Below are 27,139 nucleotides of genomic sequence, written 5' to 3'. Positions count from 1 at the left end.
TGCCAATGGATACATTAGTTACTTAGCATCCACCAAGCATACAGATGTAGTACAGTTCTCTCTATCAGTTCTCTCTAACGTCAGCAAAGTTCAGTTCACCGAGTATATAATTCATCTGTCTCTTTTCTACTCTCGAGTACTTTCCCTTATATTGCTCCTACATGATCGCTCCTTATCTGGCTGGTGTTAGTGCTGTACTAGTACTACTGGAGACTTTGCTCTTTCGCCAACATCAAACGATCCCGAGGAACGGTTACCGCTAACCCCGCTTCACGAACCTGTCAACCGTGAGTGGCTCTGATAGTCGGTTAATTAGGGGTTGAATCTGCTGAAATTTACGTTGAAAATTTACTTCGGTTGCTCAACATCTATATACCTACACATCTGTACATCCTTGCATATGGACTCGGATAAATGTATTGGTGTACTTTAGATTACAATGCCTCAGAGCATTAAAGACTGCTTCACCTTTATTTCTCTATCGTCTCCAGATTTGCCTATCATAATCTTAAACTCTTCTCTCAAATTCCCCCATTTATTTTCTTCTTTGAGCTCTTAAATCCACTTTAACCATTTCAATTCTCAATCCATTGTTCACGACTTGTTAGACCTCTTGTGTGACGTTCCAGAGGCTACGTTTGGTAGCTGTAAGCCATTAGAATAGATACGCAAATTGAACACGGGTTTAACTTCTGAGAAAGATAAATGTGTGAATTATTATTTTTATTCCTCTTTTCTCAGCTATGTCGAAAGATTACAACTTCCTGATGCGTCATGTTATAGTCAATCGTGTCGAATTTGTATCGACAATCACGTAGTCTGATATGACTAGCATGACAATGACAGTTTATTATTTATAATGACGGTATAGCTGTTATAAAGAAGAAGGAAACTCAAGTAGAAAAAAATTTTGATTATTAAAGTAAGAATTTAAGAAGCTAAATCAATCTGTTCTTGTTGATAAATTTTATATATTTCTGTGTATGAGTGATGATTCCACTTTAATTCTTGAGAGAGCAATAAGAGTCGAGTGGTGTACATTTATGCGTATAAATTAATAGTACAAGTGGGATAGACTAACGACTTTCTGATGAGGCGTCCCAACTTGTTCTTAATGGACTCCAGTGCATCATCTTTTGACTCTCAAGTTGTAACTTCGTGGACCAGCAAATGGGAATAACGTTGCTAAAATAATTTCTGTGAAGCTTCCGCGTCTTTGCATTAATCGCCGCACGTCTTCATAGCCTTGTTATTCTCTTTGGAATTGTCGTAAAATCGCACTACAGCGACGACAAAATGAGAAGGATGAGAATTGCGAATCCCGTAGCTTAATCCAATTTAGTTGTGGAAGTAGTGAGCGCAAAAACTTTGAAATATATATACAGTGTGACAGCATTTAGCCATCGTTGGTAACGTCGCAGTCTTCAAGCTTCAGGAACCACCAAATGAAGAGCTGGTTGTCGGGAATAAAAAGAAAATTATGAGGACGTAGCTAACAGAGGAGGAAAAAGAGCATAGTACCTAGTACATAGAACAGGGTGAGCGGGTGGATGATATGACGGCAGAGAATTAAAGTCGAGAGTAAAGAAGAAAGAGAAAGAAACGAGATAATAGAGATGAAAAAATTAAAGAGAAAGGAATAAAGGGGGAAAGTTAGTCGAGAGATCTGACTAGTGTATGTTACTCGGTGTAGTGTGTCGGTTGAATTATGAAACAACGTGCTTAATGACGCGCCGGATTTAGCTCGCTGTGAATTTAACGGTGACTCAAGAAAAGAAATGAGGGAACTAAATTTTAAACCCTCTACAAAATCTTCTTCTCAGCTACGCTTACTCACTATTACCCTGTATATTTCATGTCTATTAATGCGATTCTCTGATTCTATCCTCTATTCAGCTATTAAATACCTAGTTTGTAGTGCATTTACATCTTTTGTCTTCACCGAAAGGCATTATGATATTCATATCCAGTAATGTCTCATTAAATTTTAATGTTTAATTACTGACAAGCTTTAGTGTGTATCTATATACTTCCACTTTCTGATACGAGTTTTCTCTTTGTTCATTTACTAACATATTTCATATTAAATATGATACTTACGCAAATATCTACCAGCATTATGCATTGTACATTATGCCTCCTAATAACTATGGCTATTGAAATTATTATATTCAATTATCTGAAAAATAAAAATCCACAACTCGGCATTTTTTTTTCTTTTCATTTCTAAAAACTTTTATTCTTCAATTTCCAAACATCGAATAAAGTCGAGTAGAGTATAAGTATAAGGAACAGCATTCAGGGAAGAGATAGAGAGTACCGCCGAGATGAGGATCACGAGGATCGCTCAAACCTCTCGACAACTTGATAGTACAATGTACTAGCGTGTAAGTCTACGCCCAACTAGCTCTAATACAAGAAGAAAACCGAGAGATGATCGAGAAAGATAGACATCGACATCGAGTTGTGTTTTCTCGCTTGCTCACTCACTGGCTGGTCCCCTTGGCTTCTGAAATTAGAAAACTTTTTATGTACGCCAATTTTTAACCAGCAGTCGCTCTTCAGCGGTAATTACTTTTTAAGCTTCTCTCACGGTCCTCTTTTCCCTTTTCTCTGCTCTCGACTCAGTTCCCTCGGCAACAAACAGACACATCTCTTTATCTTTCTCTTTGGCTCTTTTATCCGGCCATTCTTTTTTCATGAGCTCTCTTGTATATTATCTTCCGTACACTAGGTGATGTGCCTGCCGTGTAGCTTTAGGGATAAACCACTGTCTCCAGTCAGGTAGAAGGCTCAGTTTTAAATTTAAACTCCGTACAACCCACACACGATTATATAACAGTATAATTTCGTGATAGCCCGGGTTTGTTGTTTGTGTTATACTAGTGTATCTCGTAATTTTTGGCTTCACGCAACCTTTGTTTTTCTTTTTTATCTACCTCCCTTCAACTAATTTCCAATGTTCTCCATTAAAAACATGTACGGGTTCTGCCTAATTGCTGAGCTTACTTTTTACTCTGTATCCACAGATTCATTCTCTATTTTTTATTCCGTCTTCACATTTTTTATCTGTCTACATCAAAAGAAGAGCTTTGCACTAATTCAAATACTCTGATAAACTCTTTACCAGCAGACAAATATTTTAATAACACGCTTTTATTTGTTTTATTATATTTTTTATGGAATAGCAGTTGCTCAGCGAACCCGAGACCAGTGTTTACTTTTCTTCCTTGTTTGTTTCCCTGATAAATTATCATTATTTCCTCGGATTTTTAGTAATTTGCCCGAGATTAAAGAAGCTAATGGGCGTAATAGACCCTGACGAACGGTAAGCACTACGTTTCCGAGTCATTTCGCGGCGTTATCCGAGCGAGTAGTGGCTCCACCTATATATTAAAAAACCGGAAAAGGCCGGTCACAGGCGTCGATGCCGGCGTCAGTCCAACGGGTCAGTAGGACGTCTCGTGTCACCTTTCCTTGTCTATTTCATTTATCTTTCATGCTGCTTCTATTCGTGATACATATGCATATCTATATATTTACATACTTTTTAATCCCAATATAATACCTCATGATATTACTACTGAACTACATATTATAAGCTAGACTTATTTCCATACATTTTACACTCAAATACAATTTTTATTGACCTCTTTTCTTATTATTTATGTTTCAGGTAAGATTTCAAATTCTGATCTCATCGATTCGTATTGACCCGACTCGATGCCATAAATTTCCATACTGCGCTCACATTACTTGCTCCAATGTCGTAAGTCAATTTAAACTTTAAATTATTATCATAATTTGATACTTGCATCACGTATGCATGGAATAAATGTTTCTTTAAATTAATTTACTACTATACATTCGAGATAATAATGCAAAAAAAAAAATGATACAATAAAATAATAGGTAGAGAAAACAGTAGAGAACACAATATTATATTACAATTTCAGTATAAATTATTTGGATGGACGATAAGCAGATAATTCCTCGTGAAAGTAGAGTATAAATAAAAACTCATTTGCTTCTCTCATCTCAGGTTCGTTTATACCGCGAGAGCATCTGGCACTGAATATCTACTGTAGTACTTGTACTTGTTGTTGTTGTTGTTGTTGTTGTTGTGTACTATTGTAGATGCCACAACTGACATTCTGGGCATCCGTAACCAGGCCATATGCATTTTTTCCTCGAGGTTTACTTATTTTTATTTTTACCATTTTTTGGTTTAATTTTATCCCTCTATCTCTACTCTCTTTTTGCCTTTCTTTGTATACTCAGTGCATACACACGCGCTTTTTACTATACCAAAAGACTACTCGCCAACCCCGGTAGCAGACTACACTAAACTGGTAAAATGGAATTGCGGTACGAATTATAAGCCCCGACGTATAACGAGACATTATAGTCTTCGTAATCGCTATGCTCACTCTACAGCCGGCAGACTGTGCTACTGCTACAACAACTTATAGTTTTGTTTTTATTATTTTAACTTTTGAGTTTTTTTCGTATAACAAACGTATTTTTCTTACCGCAAAAACGCACCGAGGAACTATTCAGGGACAGGATGCTCGAGTTTATGTTTTCTTAATTATCGTCGGAGATGAGCGCCTGAAAAAATTAAATTAAGAACTAACTCTGGTTGCTATTATTTTTTTCTTTTTAGTTCTTTTTCGCACAAACCTTCCGTAATTTATTTTTGGGTCTTACACGATATATTATTAAGCCTTGTTTATTATATTCAGTTGCTGTAGGGCAAACCTGAAGCTTATCATCAGCGGTAATAAAAAAAAAAAAGATAAGCATTGTACATGTTCGTTAAATATTTTGTGATATCGTGAATGCTTATTTTCATTCGTGTCTTTTATTACAAAAAGCTAAAAAAGTAAATGCTTTAAAAAGTTTTCATATAATAATATAAATGGTTTTTCTTGTCATCTTATCCTTTTTTCGTGGCATTACATCGTGATAGGTGTTGAATTTATTGGTCTTTGACTATTGTGTCTCTTTCATATCTTAAGCTTCCACATTTCCATGTAAACATAAAATGTTATGCGCGATAACCATCACTTACTGTACAAGCTCTTTTACTTACACCCGTTTTATTACTTTTTTTATGTCTGAGTGTCTATAGATACTCTGTTAGCACCCTCCCAAGTGAAAATAGCACAACAAATTTTATTTGTTACAAAATAGCTAGCAGTTTGCTTGTGCAAAAGCTTGTGTGTGTGTCATGTGAAAGAATTCTAGCCCTAATACTAAAGTAGTCTTTAAGATGCGATGAACCAACTCCAGACTCTGCCATATTGTAGTATACTACGTCAGCCTCAAAGCTTCAAAGTGTCTTGAAAAGTTTCACAGTCTTGAGAATCTAAAGTTAGTAAGCCTTGTCATCATTGGAGCTCTGTCGATCCAGCTTCTTTAAAAGATAATAAAACTTTCGGTAGATATATAGATAAATAAATAAATACATAAATAACATAATACTTATTTATCATTATACTGTTATTATTACTATTTTAATACACACTCTCTATTAGTATTCCATTAGGCTTGGCCCATTTATCAAGACTCAGTATACAGCCGACGTAAATAATAGGATTTCAATCGATTTAATTCACCTGCGGTTTTCATGCTCGCCACATTTATTCTTTTTTTTTTTTTTTTTTTTTTTTTCGCTCCCTCGCGAAAAATTCCATAGCCTCATTGCGGTGGTTCAGACGAGAGAAATACTCGATAAATTGTTGAAATCCCTCAGTGCAGAAGATACGATAGGCTTTTTCTTCCTCTTTTCTCTCTCGGGCCACTGTTTTTTATCTTTTTTGTAAGGAGGAAAAACGTGCTGAATTGGAATGAATGTCTGAAAATTTTCGTCTTGAGCACGTACGTCGTACAGTTTATAGTCAAAATTGTAGACAAGAATCACTATGTAAAAAGTTTACATTGAAACAAAAGTCGAGTTTTTATTTTTAATAGTAAAAGAACAAATTTATTTAGTAGAAAAAAAGATATTATTGAATTTGAAAAATCAGAATTATAATTATAATTAATAACACATCAATTACTTTCATTTCGTTTGGGAGCAATTTCCGTGAAGAAGAGACCGACAAGAGTACTCGAAATTGTAGTGGCGAATCATCGGTATGCGGGCTATTTAACGACGTGGCAGTGCCACCGAGCGTGAGATTAATTAAAATAATTAGTAGGGAATGCGACACAAAACGGGATGAAAAGGCAAAGCGTTAGGCACACAGATTCAAGAGACCAGTACTTTCGAATTACAACTCTTTGGGTATGAGTTTTATGTACATACAGATTAGTTGTTGCTCCAGTGTATGCGTGGCTCTGTTTTTGGTGATGGTAGTAGTAAAGAAAACGGAGATTGCGTTAAAGAGAGAAATAAATACAACGAATATAAATGTTTGAAAGAATGTAGCCAAATTTAAACGTACAAACACTACACCAGGTTACATAATGAGTAGCCGACCTAACATTTTACTTTTATCTTTATTTTTATTTAAACTCTTGTTTTTTAGCATTAATTTAACACCGAGTAATAACAACGAAACAAGAGCTCACACAATACAGGATTATTTTATTTAGCTTGCATTTTGTACGCCTCTGAGACTTTGATTCATCTCATTAAATGCTATTTTACAACCGGTATTTCTTGTTTCACAAATAATTTGGCTTTTCTAATTGTTAAGGTGCTTTTGAAAAACAAGATAATTATACAAACTGACATTAGCATAGCCATTAACTATTTGAATAATAAACTTTGTTTCTACTATACCATAAACAATAGATGTCGGTTGTATCGGCATGGGTATTGAAATTAAATCGTCCGTGGAATAACAAATTGAAGACGTTGAATTTGAAAGTAAAAATAAAAAGTTTTAAGGATAAAGACAGAGCTATAGGTATAGATAGAGATGAAAGCAGCAAGTTTGAGAAAACACGAGGTAGCTGGATGATTTGCTTTTGGCGCACGTTTCACTAAAACTTTGCCTGGTTCGCTCACAGCTCTCTCTCTCTCTCTCTCTCTCCCTCTCTCAAGCGAGTCCTTTGTTTCTATCGGTAACTTCAGTTGGAGTATGATCGCATTACGCTTCATCCCACTATGCCATACCCATAAGTTGCTATTTCTCCTTCATCCAGCATATCCACACGAGAAATCCCGGCTGATACTTGCACGTAGAGATATCACTTCTCTAAAAGATTTTAAATGTATCTTTTATTCTTGCTGAATAGAATATAGAATAGCATACAGCGTCATAACTCTACGTGAATCGACATTAAAATATTCAAATCCGTCTTAGCTGTTTATTTTCACCGAACAAACAATAGTGGACGTGATTTTACAGTACAATTAATGATCCAGTTTAATGGTCCACAAACAATCAAAAAGTCCGTATATAAGTCAGTATTACAAAAACAATTTCCTTACAGACAGTGTAACGCATTTATGCAAGAAAATTTATCCATTGTACTATTAAATATAAGGAACTGAGGTGGTAAAACTGGAGAGCATTGAGGATAGTACGGTAACAAGGATCGAAATAACGAACGGACAAGAACGAAGACTCGGACCAGGACGTAAGTCAAACGGATGGGGCTTTTACGAGTTTCTGGGAGAAGATAGTGCCCAAGGGTGTGGTACACTTGGACCCGGGCAGTTGGAATATGTCGAGGGGCCATTAAGGGGTATTCAGAGTCGATTTTTCGTAGTAAGGTAACGCCTTGGGATCCTGGCCGAGAGGATTCTCTCGAGTATTCTCGACTCTCCTGTCCAATTTGAAATTGATCGCAAAATTTTATACCCATATAATGTAATGTAAAGCAGTATAGTCCATAGTGTATAGTGAACGAGTGCATATATACTCACTGAGAAGAGTAGCGAACGTTTCAGGCGATAACTGTCAACTGAATAGACGTTTCCCGGTGTCTAACAATGTTCGCATCGATCCCATTGAATCCTAGGTACTCTCTCCAATTAGGTCGTTGTATCTCCTATTTCTCGTAGATCAGTGTGTGTGCGAGTGTTTGTGTACACAAACCCTTTGAACGCATCAGCTCATCATCCTGTCGATCTAGATATCTCGGTGCAAACAATGCTACGGTAATTAGCATCATCTGCTGTTAGTTGACAACTACTTTCATATCAATGAAAGTCAATTTCTCATCCATCCATGCTATACATTTTTCTCTTCTTTATCTTTTATTGATAATGATAATAAATTATTATTATTATTACCATTACTATAACTGAAAATGTATGTGTATTGGGTTTACTTTCGTCTTTTAAATTCCCGTGTTCAATCACACGGAAATTTCATTTCGTCCTGCTTACATAGTTCTTTTATGAGAGAGTTTGTCGTCCTGAGGATTCTTTATCCCGGGCCTTCAAGACCCCTGATAGTGGAAGCGTAGAGCAGTAGCACCAGCAATAGCAGCAGAGGCATAGTCCAAGTATAGAAGTTTAAGTAGAAGAACCGAGAATAAGGAAAAAGGAAGGAAGGTACACTTGGTACAAGTCACGTAAGAACGTTATTAAAAACGTCGTAGGAAGGTCTTATAGTTTTCCGAGGCAATATGCCGCCTGTTTGCTCTACGAAAGTCTTCCACATCGTTTCATGCCAGTAAAGAGCAACGTTTCAAACTCGTAGACATACTGCGACTACTACGATCGTGTCTACAGTCACCTTTCTCTCTCCTTCTTTCAGACTTACCCTTAATTCAACCCTTCCTTCTTCTAGGTAATCTTCAATCTGCTTCCTGCTCCCGCATCATCCAGAAAACCACTTGCTCAATAATAAGCTACATTATTATCGGTCTTACTTGCACCGTTAAATAAAACAAAACTAGTCCCTCCTTTTGAGACGTGCCTGCTGGTCTATGATTAAGAAAATCCCATTGAAATGGTCAATCTGATCAGACAAAGCTTAATGTTACACACTGCTGGAAATTCAGCTCTTTGTCATGGCACCTACGTTTGTTACCTGAATAGTGGAAAAAAAAAAAGAAAGAAAAAAAATGCTGAAACAAAACCAACAAAAAGTTGAAAAAAGAGGTTTTAAAAGAGGATGGCGCTTCGCGGATAAATGATCGTCGATTAAAGCGCTCCCGGGCGACCAGACGCGATGGCTCGGATTGACAAATTGCCTAGACGATCTCTCCCTACATTCATTCTTCCTATCTTTCTCTTTCTCTTTTTTTCTATGGGGTTTATCTCTTTCTCACTCTTTATTATTCTCTTTACCCTCAAATTAAACTCACAGATTCTCAAGGAAACTCCCCAAAGCCCTAAAACATTTAATTATTATCAATCCACCTTTAAATAATTTTAAAAATAAAATAAAAACATTTTGTCGTGGTTTAACTCATCGATCGATAGTTTCGTGTAAATGTTTATCTTGGTAATGTTTCAAATTGAAGTTTATTGTTTGCCCTTTTGATCAAATTTCATTAAAATAATCTTCAATCGCGGGATTATTAAATCAGAATATTAAAATTTAAATTTAACATCATATCATATCACTAGATAAATTTGAAAGACACGAAAGGGTTTTTTTTATTCATTTTTATAGGTATAAATTAAAAATATAAATTGAAATCAAATGAAATAAAAGAAATATGATATGATATAAAATGATATTATATACAAAGTGTAGATTTTGTGAAGCTAAATAACCGCGATCGTACCAACAGTACATCAACGTTATTCGTTGAGGGATATTTCCAATCTGGAATATGAAAGCTCTATGGGTCTGACTCTGGCCTCGGTGGTGTTGCAATTACCGGTAGTATAGTTTCGACCTGGTGCTCATCAAACCACGATATTCATTACCAAATATTTGAGTTTTAAATGGAAAATGTACACGCGGAGATGTTTTCACTATAATGTCCAATTGGATGCACACGAATTACCGTGTCGGGCATACCAGCTCGGCTTTTCAATGCGTCTGTGAGCACTAAAGTCTGTATATACCCATCTACATGTATTATAAAAACCACATGTTTGTAAATACACTTTTCATATTTATTACAAACTCCTTCATTACTTTTAACTTACACCGCTTTCCGTTTTATTAGTTACCAGTTATTAAATTTTCTGAGCATACACATTCATCCGTAAAACGTTTTTCCCACACAATACCTGCCCGTTTCAATAATCATTAACTTGATGGTATTAAGGATGCGTACCTCGTTAAGCAAACACATGAAACGTGTCTAAAAGCCTCAAGATACTGAGGAGAAAACATGACGGGTTGAGTCAATTTAACTCTTTTACCTTTTTTTCCGAGCAAGCTTTACTCCTACTTTTGTATTTTATCTTCAACTTCCAACAACATATAGATAGATAGATAGACAGAGTTACATTTACTTTACAATACCGAGTTATTTTCTCTCTCTCATTTGCTGTTAGACATGCCGATGGTGTCGGGTTGTTTGTTTCGCGTCTACTAAATCCACTGTTGAATTGGTGAATTTTCATTTACGCCTAGCGCATTGGAAACACCATCCACGGTTGAACAGTAATATAAGAGAAAAGTCCGGACCAGACAGGCTTGTTGATCGAAGGCACGAGGAATAAGAACGAGTTGAGAATACCATTTTATTTTTGACTCTTTGCCTAATACTACTTCTCTTCTTTTCCTTCCGTCAAGTCTTTTATTTCTTCTTTCACCATCAGCATCAGCATCACCTTCTTGCTTTAAACTGGTACTGCCGTTGCGGCGCTTACACACTTTACTGTCTGTTGCCAAGAAACTCTTACACAATGGAATGGGGTGTCGATTTAACCTAAAATTTTTCTTGGTAACCTTTGTCGACATTGTCGAAAGATCACGTACAAAAATCTCATCGACTTTTTTATTCTTTTGTTTCTTCTTCCGCTTCATTCTTTTCATTTTATTTTAATCATTATTATTTATTTCTCGGATTTGCTTCGCTTGATTTTGTCAAGACAAGATTCAGTACAGCATAAAAGAAAAAAAAAAGAAAAAGTAGCCACGTGAAAATAAAAACAAAAGTGAAAAAAAAATATAGCAAGAATTTACAGGTCGAAACGATAAGATGAGACAACTTTTCTGCAGACTTAAAATACCATGGCGTATGATTATAGAGGACTTGAACGCTGTCAAGTGAAGAATGTCGTGCAAACGAGAATTCACGGCGTCGTAATGTTACGTCCAAAGACGAAAGCGTAATAAGATTGCAATGGAATAGAACCCGTTCCACATTCATCTGTTGTTATTTGTGTACACAAGCTGGAAAACTTGCGATGGGACACAGAGTAGAGTGTAAAAGTCTAGTGCCGATAAATTTTAGTTCGAAAAGTGTAGTTATATTTTTTGGTACAGTTTGTACTTCCGCGAGCTGAGCTTGCCGTGTAATATACACCCGATTGACCCGATTACAATCGTTCGTTTATTTTTTTTTACTTTTTAACAAAACTCAACTCCGGCAATTCGTAATTCGGTTATTTATGTACAGCATAAGGTGGAATAGCTTTTTCTCAGTTGGAGTATTTTTATTTTTTAATAAAAAATAATAAATAACTCACTCACCTGCTGTAAATTACCATTCGATGTTGATTAATAGACGAAAACTTTTTATTTATTTCTCCGGATAAGTAACGTCCATAATTTATTAACAAACAGCTTTTAAAACATTAAAACTTTAACAATAAATATCATTTAGATTAAATAGAATAAAATAGCATTAAAAAGTAGATCCGCATTATTCGTATAATGAGCCAACTAAAAGCAGTAATTAAATTCTTTTAATTTCGATCGGCTTATAACTTAATCCTTGTAAATTAATAATTTTAAAAGAATCTTTTAATAAAATGGCATTTTAATAACAGAGAATAATTTGTATCGCAAGTAAATTCGATTAGGCACTAACTACTCGAGTGTGTTATTATTTAATTGGAATAATCTGTAGCTGGAATTACAACACATTCTATTAGAGATAAGGATAAAGATGCAGCACTAATGTCTAGCTAGCTACAGTCTAGATACAGCTGTTCAGGAGATTATAATGAAACTCGGCGTGGGTGGTGTTGGGAATCAATGATGCAGGCTGAAAAGCTTCTGGATGTGACAGCAAAGATCTGGATCTAGACAACGGCTTAATTAATTAAGATACTATTAGCAAACTCGTTGCCTGGAGCCTACAATACTATAAGCAATGGAGTACAGTAAGCATAAGTAGTGCGTTGTATCTTGAGCTTCACCGTTTCCACATGTTACATTTCCGTGCTCGTGGATTACTAGCAAGAAATGAGGGTGTAAAGAGAGAAAGATATCGCGATGGAGTAAACCAACATAGAATCCCGAGAAATTCTCTCAGAGATTACCCACACTCATGCGCGTATGGAGCTTTAAAATTAATCCCCGAGACAATTGATTTAATTTCACTGGGAAATTACACGTGGGATTACTCATATTCCCTGAAATGCTTAATAATGATCCGCTAATTGAATAGGGATCACTCTTAAGGTTTCTATTCACCAATGAAATATATTTTGTTGCCTACACAATTTCCCTATTCAAAGGGCTTGAGTACTGATTACATGAATGTAATGCAATATAATACAATATAATAATACCCAGTAATACCCAGAAAGCTCACTTGAATAACAACTATCTTCTTGATGTATCTATCATCTGTCGTTATCTACGCGGTCTTCAACACCGGTCTTGTCTTTCTTCTTTGTTTCATCGTCAAAAAAGAGTGAAAGCTTTTTTACAATATAAACCTTAGTCGAGTATCATGTAGAATAGACAAAAGACACAAACTATATGAAAAGGAATTTGATTTTATCTGAAATTTTCATCAATGGAGACAAGTTCAAGTCAAAGTGAGTGAAAGCTAGCATATATATCTCCTATCCATCAGTACGACTGCAACTGCGATTGGTGGAGCTCAACGGTGTAAATTATCCAATGGTTAAACCCTTGCAAAGGCAGTCTTCAGCAGTCGCACTTAACACCAGTTTTAGTTGTTCCGCTGTCACTCATATAGATTATGCATCATTATACCCTGCGATAATAGCAGTAGCAGCCGGAGCAGTAACTGGAGGTATAGACTGTCCAGCTTGGAATATTCTAGTAATTTCCGTCTAGTGTGTAATATAATCTAAACGTTGGTCGTAGTATGTGTGTGTGTGTGTGTGTGTGACCGACTTGTCATTGTTAAATAAGGATGAAAGGATCTGGGGTAGAATTCCTCGCCGAGGAACGAGGAATGGGAAAGGGAGAAGTAGTTGTTCTCAGTTTTAGATCCGCATATATGCAATGAAATTCCTCTAAAACTCTGGAGCCTGTTTGCTCATAAAATGCAAACCCTGCGCTGAGGACCGAGAGTTTAAGTTGGTGGTGCGACTTGAACCTTTCTTAGTATAGTTCTGCTCCTCCTCTTTCTTCTTTTTCTATTCGGGGTTTTGCACCAGCACCAAGCTCTATCCCCTATCTGTGTACGGTTTGGTGCGCCTCAGCGTAACCAACCAAAGCCCGACAATAATGAAATCCATAAATCCGTGAGAACGCGAGCGGCACACCGGCGGCTGCAAAACGTCCCAACCTAAGAAAGAGGGTTCTAGGATAGGAAGAGGTTTGTACGTCTGACGCAACTCCTCCTCTTTCCACTTGGCCGCTCCAGCTCCCCAGGTTATGCTTAGCCTTATACTTATGCTAGCTGGCGGTACTAGTTCAAGCTTGAGAGCAGCTACTTAAGATATAACTGCCTCGTGTCGCGTTTTCCGAACCCGCAATCTCATTCTCTTCCTGTCCCTTGCTTACATTACGTTGTACTGTATTATGTTATATTTGGACTTTATCGGTTTACTGTTGTTGTTGCTTCTACTGCTATTGGAACTGGGACTGGGACTAGGTTCGCAAATTAGCTCCTGCTGAGGATATAACTAAAGACACTTATAAGCAAGATATCGGTTTCGGGAAAAAGTTATTCTCAGTCGATGCAACAGAGAAAAAAAAGCAACTTTTACTCTCTCACTCAAAGTTATCCTGTAAGCTAGGATTAACCCTGCGGAACGACCGTCCCGTAAATATCGTGTTACTCGAATGCGATGGCTAAAAGAGCTTGTAAGTTTGTAGATTTCTTTAATTTAAAGTTGGCGCTTCAACAGACTCCGCTAAAAGTACTTTCGGATAAAGACGTTTTTTATTCTTCGGCAGCAGGATTTGGGTTGTTTTATTTTTTTTTTTTTTTTTCCTTTAAAACTTTCAATCAACTGTAATAGTCCAACTTATGCTCCTTTAATTTACTTTTATATTTATTATTCAATACTCGCTTTTACAAATCACTTTGTTCAATTTTTTTTATCTCTTTATCCAATTACTCCCACAATGAATTTATTATTCAATTTAAAACTAAAAAATAAACATAAAACACCGTTACAAGGGAATGTATTTTTAATTTTTACCCCAGAGAACTATTTTTACGCCCGGTAAAAATAAACTAAAAAACTAGAAAGTACATATTTTCCCGCAATGTTGCTAGAATTTTGTTCAGATTTTTTTATTCCTATTTCCCTCGTGCCTTTTGATATCTTCGTTTCGTTGATTTGCTTTCCATCTATTTTTATCATTTTCTCATTCACATGACGATCGATTCCCACCTAGTGTGTGTTATATGTGTATCGCCATCACAATCAAAATCACCATCGCCATTACCAGGAGCAGCAGTTATACCAGAAATAGGAATAGCAATAGCAGCAGTAACATAGTGAATACGACAGTCGGTTTTCTCCCCCTAGAGTCAGCTTGCTCGTCCCTTGACCACCACAATTCCCAAAACAACTCGTGCTGGGATCCTCGTTCAACCACTGTGCATCACTATAATTCGTATTTTCATGACTTGATGCAGCAATCAAATCGTATACCGAGTTTACTTCTCATATAATTGAGAACAGAGCACACTTACACAACCAACTCATTTAGAAAAATGATATCCTTACATGTTTAACTTAATCTTCAGTATAATTGGCTGCATATCTCTTTATTTTGATCTGTCACTCGAGACTTGAGAGAAAGCGATCACCTTTAAAATGAGTTAAAATCAGCCGTAAGGATTAACTCAAAAATGGTTACCGTTAACTGTTACAAAAGTTGCGGGTTTCAATGTTGAGTCGTCATTCTTTCGTGAGCAGTTCCATTAGCAACTTTGAAGTATTGTTGTGATTGTTGCTACTGGTAGTAGTGCTGGTTACCATATTTATATTTATACAATATACAATATTCGGGTATATGAGCGACACGTGTACATAAAAACATGAGGAATCGTAACAGCAGTATATAATATAATATAACCGTGATACGTTAACAACAATGAGGCACTGACCTCTTTCTCGTGCGAGTCTCTCGAGCGAAGCGGGAAACCAGCGTATCCGACGGGTAATTACCTGCCACCCCGATATATCATAAATTTTGTACGAAATTCGCTCGACGGCCCTTACTCTCGCTTCCTCTCTTTCTCTTTAAAAGTGTGTGTCTATGATAGTGTGTATGTGTGCTGCTACTCTCACGTGGATGGACGTTAACCGGGCGAAGCCCTCGAGAGAACATGAGAGCCTCGGGGGTAATTATCGGTGACTATGCATCGCGCAAGCTTCAATGAATTGACATGGAAAATGGTAGATAACGAACAATACGGTAATCACATCACACCTTTCTCTACCCCTTATCAATTTTAAAATCACTCGATATTCTTCGGGACATAAATTCATTATGTATCAATACATAGATCTGCCTGCGTCTTTTTAAGGCTCTATTTTATTACATTCTACTCAACTCAATTCAATTCAATTGAGTTCTGTTCGATACAATAACTCTAAATCAATTAACGGTGATTAATTATTCCCGCTTCTGTGTAACACAGAGTCTATTAACAAGGGAGTAGCTGCCGTAATTAAAATACTCTTACACACTTTATTTTATTTAAATACTAAACATATATATTTATAATTTTGTCGGGAGATAATAGACGATAAGCTTACGGGTATGTTCAAAATAATGAAGGGTTTTCGTTGTGGCGTTAATGCCCGTAAAAACGTACACGAGTTTTCCTCGTCGATCATTAATTTCGTGACTCTTGTGTTGTTAATGAATGAAGCACGTAACGCAGCTTTAATGCCTGCCGTACTGCGACTGCCGGGTATACTTGTTATAGTAGAGGGCGAATAGACGAGAGCTCTAGAGCTGTGTCATCACACACGTGCCGCAGCGATGCATCACGGAATGACGGGAATCGCGGCGTAACATTTCCCTCACTCGCTCCCACGTTAACTCACAAATCACAATCTTCCTCTATTATATTACCCCTCATTCTCACCTCACTCTCATGCTTTCTCTTTCTGACTCTACATCACTACACACTTTGTGTAACAGCCATCAGGCAATCCTTGTCTATCTCCAGTCTCGATTTCAATTCACTGTTCGAGTGTTAGTCTATGTTACGCAGAGATCTATTTTGTACAAGGATATTGTAAATGTGAGAGAAGCACTGATTTCACACTCAGTAAAATCAAGTTATTGGTAATGTGTACTTCTGTGGATTAGCTATTTATCAGTCCATCTCCAGTCATCAGATATTGTTTATCTGCGAATTTACTCTGATAGCTACATCAAATAGCTACATTAAATAGCTAATAGATTGATAGATCTATCCAATCTGCCCTCTAGATGTAAATATATATATATATATATATATATATATATATATATATATATATATATATATATATATATATATATATTATTTACATAGCAGAGCTATGAAATTTTAGATACACATACTGACTCACTAAGCATTAATTAATTCATCAATTAGGAGTCGCGAAATTAGCAACCCAGTCATAGGAATAATATAATATAATACAATATAATCTAGAAATAAAATATCTCGACGAGTTAATGGAATGTAAAATGAAATGATGTGACGTCGTAATCTGAGGTTGGTGACTATTGTACTGTGACCTATTAAACCGAGTTTGACTGGATTACGCGGAATGATCGATATCTATTTTAACAATGTAAAATGAAACTACTTTCTTCTCTTTTTTTCAATCTCAATTTTAGTACTAGTCTTGTCTTGGTATGATAATGCACCGGCAATCTGTTGTGTATTCATGAGGAAAAAAAAATAGCTTTTGTTAAAGTATAATCAATTTGTCAACGAATTTAGCTTTGACTTTTCTATATAACTAGAATGCCAGGCAAATAAGGCTTAAGAATATTGCTAGGACTCTGCTAGGCATCTGAGTATAGTAGACAGAGAAAAGCTGATGAATTTTAAAGAAGAAAAATAAGAGGAAGAAGCGGGAGAGAAGGAGGAGGAGAAAGCAAATAAAACAGGATAAAAACAAACTGAGGAGTTATTACTACGTCATGTGCTTTCGTGCATGCCCTGACAAGCGCCAACGACATGACCGAGTTTTGTATTCCCACTGAAATATCTTTTTTTACCCATAATTCTTTATTCGTTTTGATATTATTCATTTGCTCGTATATAATATTATCCTCCAGTTATTATTGTCCTCCTTTTTCTTGTTCTTCTTCTTGTTCTAGTAAGGGAGTTTTTTGTCCTTTTTTGTTTCTATATCGGTGAAACAGAGCCCATAAAATTCAACTAGACGCTCTCAGATATTCTCGCGTCCTTGTTAGAGTGACAAAAAAAAACCAAAAAAGTTATTAAATTAGCAAAAAAGACAGTAGAAAGTAAAAAGAAGATAGAATAAGACAGAAGTCTGTAAGTCGGAAGTCGTAGCTAGCCGTGACACGCGATATCTCGTGAGTTTGGGAAGAAGAAGACGACGAAGAGGTAGATGTAGATGAAGAAGAGTTTATTTTCCCATGCCGACGCTTGCAAATCTTCTGGAAAACTTAATTTTCTTAATTTTAGTTTCGGAGTAATTAAACGCAGGAGACGTGATAATGAAAAAAGTAAAAGGAGAAAAAATATTGTTTTAAATTTAACCAGACATGCATATGCGCGTGACCTGAAAACTTAGTTTTTTCTTTTTATTTTTATTTTTTATAATACGAGAGCAATAAAAGAGCAAAATAGAAAGAAAGAACGTCAAATCGTTTCCATGTCAACTGTTTGTTGCGGTTGTCTTTTTTCAGGAGCACCTAGATGTATACCTACCAAAGAACTAAAACATAAAGACGCGATGACGACTTAAAATACGCATGAGTGTCGTATATGTGTGTGTTGTTTGTGGTATATACTGTGCACATACTCCATGGAATCTCGTGTGCAGTGTTGCGGATTACACGTAACGGGGAAAAAAAAATTTTTGACCTCGACATGATGACGGATGGCAGTAGCAAGTGCGGCTTCAACCCCTGTCACATACTACTCTGTCCCTTTTATCTGCACCCTCGTTACTCTCTTGTTGTATACGCGTCACGGTGACGCCGGTAGCCTGCAGTGATGCTGCTTCTGCAGTTAGTGTTGCGAACGAGAGGAGGAGAATCATGAATTTTTAAGAAAAATTATATTATGTATTCATATCTATGTAGTTTTGTATTTATATTTTTACACACACATACACTTGCACAAATAATCACCGGTTGATTGTACTGTGAATAATTACTAAATTTAATGGGTGGTGTATGTATATTTTTATTGAAATAATATTCATGGAAGAAGTTAACAGCATCAGCGATGATGTAGATAAAAGATCAATTTTAATTTAAAATTTAAAACATTCTCGGCTGTGTCGAGAGTGGACAGTCAAATAAATGTATTTCAATAAAATGTAAAATATAGGAAAAAAATAAAAAGTAAGCTGAAAATATCTCGTGTATTTCTGCTTGCGTTTCTTTCAAAAGAGGGCAAATGTACCGTGTACATGTCTATATATTTATTATTTCATTTTTTTTTTTTTTTATGTTTATTTCTTGGATGGTAATGCTGTGGTTGCTTTCTGATGTTCACGATTTCGCATTTTAAAAAGAAAAATGCGAATAAGTGTATTTGAGAGACTATTGTGGAGCGAGAGATAGAGAGATAGAGCGGTTCAGAAAAAGAGGAGTGAGAGAAAGAGAGAAGATGAGAAGTGATATCGAGAATACCCGGTATTGGCAGACCGTTTTCCCGGGAAATAATTGGAAATGCAAACAGTACAGTATGCTCTCTGATAGTTCAATAATTGAGTCTGTTATCAGTACATGAATATTTGTATATTTTAAAATATACTGCGTATTAATTCACGTGTGCCCTTGATTTTTGATCTTTCACTTGCTAATATTCGTTTATTGAATTTGTGTTTGCTTATCTTTTATCAACAATTTTTATTTGAAAAATTGAAATTATTACGGAATATTTTACTTATTTTGCACTGATTTGAGATCCACAATATTGTGTTTGTCGTCGAATAATTAAATTAAATATTTCTATTGTTTTCTGTCTGCAAATGACAAGAAAAGAGAAAGAAACGAAGAAAGAGAGACAGATTTCTCAATAAAGGAATTAAAGTAAAGAGAAAACAATATGAATGATATGGATGTAACGTTGAAGTAACTCTTTGGTGTCATGAGCAATTGGCTTAAAGCCAATTATCCTCAAAGGTCAACCGCTGTGTTTTGAAGGTACTTACGCAATAAATGCGAATTAGATATTAGATAAATATTTAATGCATAACGGGTAACATAAATAACCTAATGAATAGCAACCAAAATGGTTAATTTATGTGATTTGGAATTCAGGATTAAAAGTTATTTAATAAAAAAGATAAATGACGGTTGATCATAACACGAAAATTTATAAGAGAGGTAAAATAAAAAAAGAGATATGAAATTGGAATTATTGAATCAAGCGAAAAGTTTTTAAAGAAATTTCTTAAAGTTGTGCCCTGAAGGGCTCATGTAGAATGGTTATTTGTTAGGAAACGAAATTTAATTTCCATAAGTACTGCAGCAGTTCAGTTCTCCCGTCTTCTTAGTTCCGTAGTTGTAGTATAGTCATAGTCTTCAACTAAAGTCTCCTGATTCTGATTTCTTTGTCCCCTTGAACAGCCGCACATTGACGTTTATTATATTAAAATTTTTTTCAACCTCAATTCAGCAGTTTGTGCTACGAGATTTACATTTTAATGACGCTCTGGATAAACTTTTTCAAGTATTTACAGTACTAAATTACAACTTTATATTTGAATAATTATATTGAGATAATAAATAAAAATAATTGTTTTATTAAAGTATTGCCTGTTTTAAGGACAAAACGCTAAAGTTTTACTAAGCGTTTTTCATTTTAAAATTAATTTCGATATTTTTTTAATATAATTCATTTATTATAGACAAAGTATGTATTTCAATTTTACAATAAGCGATTATCAAAATTTTTTTTTGTTATCGATTCTTCAAATAAAATATTTTGAGCAATGATGATCGAATTTTTTTTTTAATAAAAAAAAATTATGAACACATATGGAAAATTTGAATTGTATTTAATTAAACTTACAAATCTACTAACTACTAAATTAAAAAAATACAGAGTATATTATGTAAAATTTCATTGTGTATTCTGCTAATTATTTTTTGTCATAAAAAACAAATATTTGCCGTGTATTTGGATTGACCAAACTTTCATTATTACTTGCATAAAACATTATTTTACCAATAAAGTTATCTCATTGTTTGATTATTTAGTATCTGCGTACATGGAAAAAAATAATTGTCTGTTGAAAACCGTATTGTTGTTGGGTTACAATGGGCGAATAAATGAGAAGAAAAATGAAAATATAGAAAAAATCGAGTGCAAAAAGGAACAATGGAGGTATCGGTGCATTGATGGATGATTGTTTCGTTTGTGCCCGCGAGTGAGTATTCCCAATTATATCGACATTATTTATCTCGGGACGGGATAACAGAGCGATGAAAAACAATATTCTGAGCAGCTATTAGACTGAACAGAATATAGATAGCCGCATGAAGTATAAACATGAACAGAGGTATAAATATAAACAGTAGATTACATTATATATTGTGTGATGCTATATATAGATAAATGAGGAGATAGGTTGTCAACAGCCTGGACATTTCAGCGCAGGACAGTCAATTGATTGTCGAGTAGGAATAATTCAAATAAAATTAGCGAAATACGTGGATTGCATACGATTAATCGTCTCGCCGAATTGTATTTGGCTTTTAAACGGACGAATAACCCAGGTTTTCCAGCATTCCATATATTGCGTGGGTAAACTCATCGAAATTACGTTTATCCTTTTATTGGTGGATTTTAGGGGACCGCAGAGCGTAACTATGCACATACGATTTTAGAATTCGATACACACGTAAACTTTACCGCTCATATGTAAATTCAAATGTTCATTTAATCGTACACAATATATTTATTTCAAACAAATTTTACGAAAAAATAACATCCATTTACAATCATTAATTTAGGTTTTTTTAAACCTTGGATTTTATTCAAAGCTTTTTCAATTTATTAAACTGAAATTCTTTTTTTCATTTCAACTGTCAAATAACTTCAAATGATGACAAACCAACGCTGAATAAAATATCAGAATTGAAAATTTCTCTGATTACTACAGAGCATTTTTATTTAAAAACATTCCGATTTGTGTTTACATTCCGTTAACGTAAAGCATTAAATAACGGATCGAAATAATCCGTGTTTTGAAATTTAATAATACGCAGTTTGAGAAGCATTAATTAATTTACGGATGGAGTCACTGCAATTATCCCGTGATTAAATATTTCTATACTCATTCCATATTTGTGCCATGCAAAATCAATTTCATTACTCACTTATATTTAATGTTTCTATAAACGCGCGTAAAATAATTAAATAGAATATTCTATTATATTGTTTCTCTAAAATAGTTTTCAATTGTCCGTAAAAATCCAATTACCCTTCAATTTATAGCACGGCGAAAAAAATATAATTGTATTAATAGAAAATGGTGTTAAATTTTTAAATTCTTTGCGTGTAAAAAATAATGCGATTATACAGTATGATAAAATTTAATATTTACATAACTTTTTATTACATTCATGTCAACATTTCACACCATATTCTCCTCTATAATAATTATTATTATTAATGATTTTTCACTCCTCGATGGACAGCGATACTCAATACAATGATACTCGCATGAGCTGGAAGCTAAAAAATAAAAAACACTCTTTAGCTGTCAGTTCCGCATGTTATATTCTCTTGAACAACTCTCACTCTCGGTGGCAGAAACGCAACGCTTTTACAATTACCCACCGATGTTAATTACGTGGCTTTAAACCCATCCGCTCGACTTTGTACTTCGCCCTCGGGTAATGTCTCACTCTTTTATTGTACATTATATATGTTCGTATCTGTATATAAATTTAGTATCTCTTTCTAATTCAGCTATTCAAAAGCATTCACATACTATTTGTCGCAAACGTGGGCTTGCATTTTACCACTTCGTGGACCGATTCATGCTCGGTGTTTCGTGATTACCGCGTTCAACCGAGCGACACACTCTCTCTACTATGCTCAGCATACTTTACGGTTTCTCTATCTGTAGTTAAATATATATATATATATATATATCCCTTTTAAACCGTTTAATTTCGTATTGAATATTCAATACCATGAAATTGAGAATGAGAAGATTTTTAATTAAACCGAATATAACATTATTATATTAAATTTTATATCTAATTTTATATTATATCTAATTTTTTTTCCATAACTCCATTGTATTGTATCATATTTTATTATATCATACGTAATTCTCAATAAAATATCATTTTTAATATTAAGACTGTAACATTTATATTAATAGCCATTCCGAAGCTCTAATGTAATATATAATATAACATTTCTTTGAATTAACAAAAAGAATGGAAAGAAAGTCAAATTCAATTTAAATTTAACCCGCTGTAAATTCATACTTTTGTTAATGCTTCAACGAATTCTAAAACGTAATATATAAATAATATATATCGTTGTAGTAAATTATTCGTATTATATATCCATTCCAGTCAATTCAATAACTTTGTGTCTCAAGATAACAGAGAATAACATATATTTTAATGACAATGATGTAATTTATCGTTTTTTTATACACATACATAAAGTACTTATCCAAGTAAATATATGTTGCAAAAATATCTTTATATAAATGATGTTACCGTATGAATTTATGTGCAAAGTTACTCGACGCAGTTTGATCATTACATTAACAACTTAACCGGAAACGCCTTCAGACTCTCATCTCGCAATTACCGAGTTAAAACATCTCACTGGATGATGTCACTATGTCTACTTGATTATTAATTTTACGACTAATGGCGCAACAAGTTGTAATGCTTCAATAGATCTTTACACCGGTGTTTTTAAACTCGTTAATTCTATTGATAATCGCTGTGAAGGTTAAGTTATTATGTTCCTACTATGAGCTAGCCATACTATGGATATAAGCATGAGAATAACGAATATCTTTATTGTCAAATTGCCACGGACTTTGGGTTTGATGATTAATTACATTGTAGACTAACCTAGGGAAGATTCTCTGAATGTATAGAGGGAAGACTGAGACAAACACCCATAAGTATTCTGATATCCTTATATCCTTTTACTTCCTCTAACTCATAGCTGTCAGCTACATTTTAATGTTGACTAATTCACTAAGTTAAAATCGGTTAATTTTATTATTTTTAATAATGCTATCTATTTTGTAGTCGAAAAACATAATTAAAAAAAAGGTTATTGTGCGAACAAAGTTACGTGTTTTATTCACGTGGGAATATCGCCTACGCACGTATGTTCATCTACAAGTGATTACTCTAAAGCATGATATCACATCGCGACGTGAATCGAATAAAAATGAGAATGTATGATTTAAATTTTAGTTTTAAATTGATCACGTAGGTGGATGTTTGCATTATGCTCATCAGATGATTCCATTATCCAACTTATAATTATTACATACATCTATTTATTTTTTTATTACCCGTTATGTTTGTTTATTCGTCGGTAAAACTATTTATAAATATACTGCATCTTTCAAGACTTAGAATTTTACTAGTTATCTAGTGTAATCTTTTTTTCACTCGATCAATGATCAATATCATCTACAATTATCATTTTTTTAGTGAACTTGATTGCAGATCATTATGACTAAAGCAACAAAAAGTTTATTGTAAGTTAATTTTTTACTCATTGAATTGATTATTTTCATGTAAAATAAATGCTGAAAGCACGGATATTTAAATTAACTAAACTTTTTTGCAAATTAATCCTGATATTAAACTAGAAATCCGTAAATATGTTATTATTCCAGAACATGTAATAAACAACAATTATCTCAAATTTAATACCGTGGTAGTGATGCAAAAAATATTTAATCTCAATAGTTTAATAAAAATTTAAAACTCCTTTCTCTAAAAATCTGTAAGCAAGGCTCTGCGGTGATTAAAAGAAAAAATATTTATAAAACATGGGAATATTTAAGACATAAAAGCCTCGTTACCATTATTATAATTATTAGAGCTGGATCTCCAGTAATTGGCGAGCATTTTTTAACGACTTTAAATTTAGGTAGTACGGTGAGATGAGCGTGTATAAGAAGGTTCTTGCGGGGATTACTTCTTACACCGAGGGTGGGATGTATCCTTAGAAGACTACGGCTTGAGACTGTAAATAGTAGACCTCGCCGGAATCCCGAGGTAACCTTAATTACATCGGGGGCCTCCTCTATCTCCATTAATAAAGGAGGCTAAACAAACTGCCGTCATATAAATACTTGGATTTTGTTCCTCCGCGATGCGATGCAAAGGTAGAGTTTGTACTCTAGATTCTAGTCCAGCGTCATCTAACCCTTCTCAGCCGGGCTCTTGATTTGGTAGTGTAGCCATTGTGCCTCTTCTCATTCCAATTTAAACCTGGTTGAGTACTCTTCCCAAAGTCCTATAATTAAATTTAGTCTGTGCTAGTCGAGTTTGGCTTCTACGTTCATTTAATCGGACATCAACGTTAACGTAATTAAAAGCACATCTCTTTTGGAATTCATTTCTCTGAAATTTGATGCCCCTAACTTGGGTCTAGCGTCTGTTTACGCTGCTTCTGTTTTTGTTCAACTTCTCCTCATTTATATTTCAAAAATCAACTCTACATCAGCTTCCGTAGTTCTCTTGAGAGATTCTCGATGTTTATACAAAGTACATCGAGAGATGCACTTGGTTAATTGTTGCTTTCCAACTCTTTCTATATTGTTTCGCAATAATTAAGAGTGAACTAAAGCCGCGATAAATGTTATTTAATTTAGTCATATTATATATAAAATTAAAGCGGTATTATGTATACCACAGTCTACAGTTTTAGTTAACTTTTAATTCCATTAAAATAAAACTAGGACAATACAATGGAACACAATTGAATACAATATTATAATTACGTTTCTCGTTTAACTGAAAATGAACTACGGGCTAAGTAATTTTCACTTACTCAATGAAATAACGACAAAGTTAAAATTTCTTGCATTGTCTGACAGTTGGTGGTCGTGGAGCAATTCCCGTAAATTCTCTACATCAGCTGCTTAACTTGCTTGGCCTTCTGAGAGATCAAACCTCTACTCCTAGAGTGAGATTCAGGCTTGTCGTTTTGCTGCCTGCCAGTGCTGTTACTGCTGTCTCATCTTATAAATTTTCCATCTCTGCTAACTTATTCTTCCTCTTTCCTCCTTGGAATCCTTACTCCTATATAGTTATAGATATATAATACATAATAGCCAGTGTGAGAGATCTTCTGACTCGTTTAACGATTCTAAAAATGTCGAGATAGCACTTTCACCCAGACTCTATTAAATATTGAGAAATGCTACCCCTTTTTTGTGTGTTTCTCTCTTAGTCAACCAATCGGGGCTGTTTGCAATAGTTCTGATTGTTTCTTCTCTTTCTCCTTTCCCTGTTTTTACTCCACTTTATCCCTTTTGCTCTCATCTCCAATACCATCCTTGAGTCACGACTTGCTAAGAAATTCAAGAGTCTTAGAAACATTTTTTTTTATTCTTTATCGATGAAATAAAAATGTAAAAGGTAAGCCCTCTAAAGAGAATCAGAACAGAGTGAAAGTAAGAGTTGAACCAGTGAATTCACAAAAACAATAAAATAAAATGAGTGAGCTGAAACGAATAATATACATCGACGAAGAGGTGTTTCTCTTTGAAATAGCCAAAGTTCATGAATGCATTCGCTGGTGGGTCCGGTGAGTCGTACACAAAGTACAAGAACATATACTACCTAATACAGAGCCAAGATTGCAGCTTCGACGTAGACGTGGATGAAAAAAAAAACAAATTAAATAAATGAATAAGAAATAGAATAAAAAAGTTGTATGAAATAAGGAAGAAACCGCAGAAGTAGGAGCAGAAGCAGAAACAAGAATAAGAGGAAGAAAGTATATGTGGAGTTGCTGGTGGCTGAGTGAAGAGACAGTGACGCAGGGGTTCAGTCTTGTTCTCAGAGAGCGAGAGACACTGTTGTGAGATTGAGCTCGAATTCAATAGGGGATGAATAAAATATAAGCCGGCAAACCTTACGTCAGTATACCAGACAAGAAGGTTAAGGGTACCCGGATCTCTCCTTCCTCTTGTAAATAAATAAGAAAGAAACTGAATTCGCACGATAAAGTTTGAAAAATCCACACACCAACAACGTCATGCAGTTTTTTACCCTTTTATTATTTTTATTTGTTCGTCTCTTACTTTTACTTTTACTCTCACTCTTATTTTTTTAATCATTTTTTTCTCTATTGACGTTAAGCCACTTCTTGACGTGGACAAATTAATTCGTCGTCGGTCTATTTCATCGATAAAAAGTACTTACCACAACCCGTCGAATTTAATTCACATCAGAAGGGAAGGGTAACTAAAAAAACAGTATATCCAATCGATTAATGACACCAACACTGGTAATAGAGTTTCCAAAGGAAGCAAAGAACCAAAAGAAAATAAAACAGAAAGAATAAAAAGAAGGAGGAGGAATAGAGAATAAGTCTTGATAGATCGATCGAACAACATTCGAAGCTCATTAACTGCTTAGACAACACACTAAAGTTTATTCTCCCTCGTCTCGTCTGTAGCTGCCATTCTTCCTTACCTTCA

General features: G+C 34.8%; 1 protein-coding gene and 1 long non-coding RNA gene across 13 annotated transcripts in view; both read left to right on the top strand.

Moving 5' to 3' along the window:
* The window catches only part of LOC123275435, a 322,124-nt gene that overhangs the window by 203,989 nt on the left and 90,996 nt on the right, over positions 1–27,139 (top strand). The gene's annotated exons all lie outside the window — the stretch shown is intronic.
* The window catches only part of LOC123275508, a 55,419-nt gene continuing 30,503 nt past the window's right edge, over positions 2,224–27,139 (top strand). Inside the window, exons 1-2 of the long non-coding RNA XR_006511698.1 lie at positions 2,224–2,567; positions 3,677–3,769. This is a non-coding gene — a long non-coding RNA (uncharacterized LOC123275508). The remainder of the gene's footprint in view (positions 2,568–3,676; positions 3,770–27,139) is intronic.

The sequence above is a fragment of the Cotesia glomerata genome, linkage group LG1 (genome assembly GCF_020080835.1).
Source record: "Cotesia glomerata isolate CgM1 linkage group LG1, MPM_Cglom_v2.3, whole genome shotgun sequence".
NCBI lineage: Eukaryota > Metazoa > Arthropoda > Insecta > Hymenoptera > Braconidae > Cotesia > Cotesia glomerata.
The sequence above is the reverse complement of the archived record's forward strand: the minus strand, read 5'-3'. Positions and strand labels throughout refer to the sequence as shown.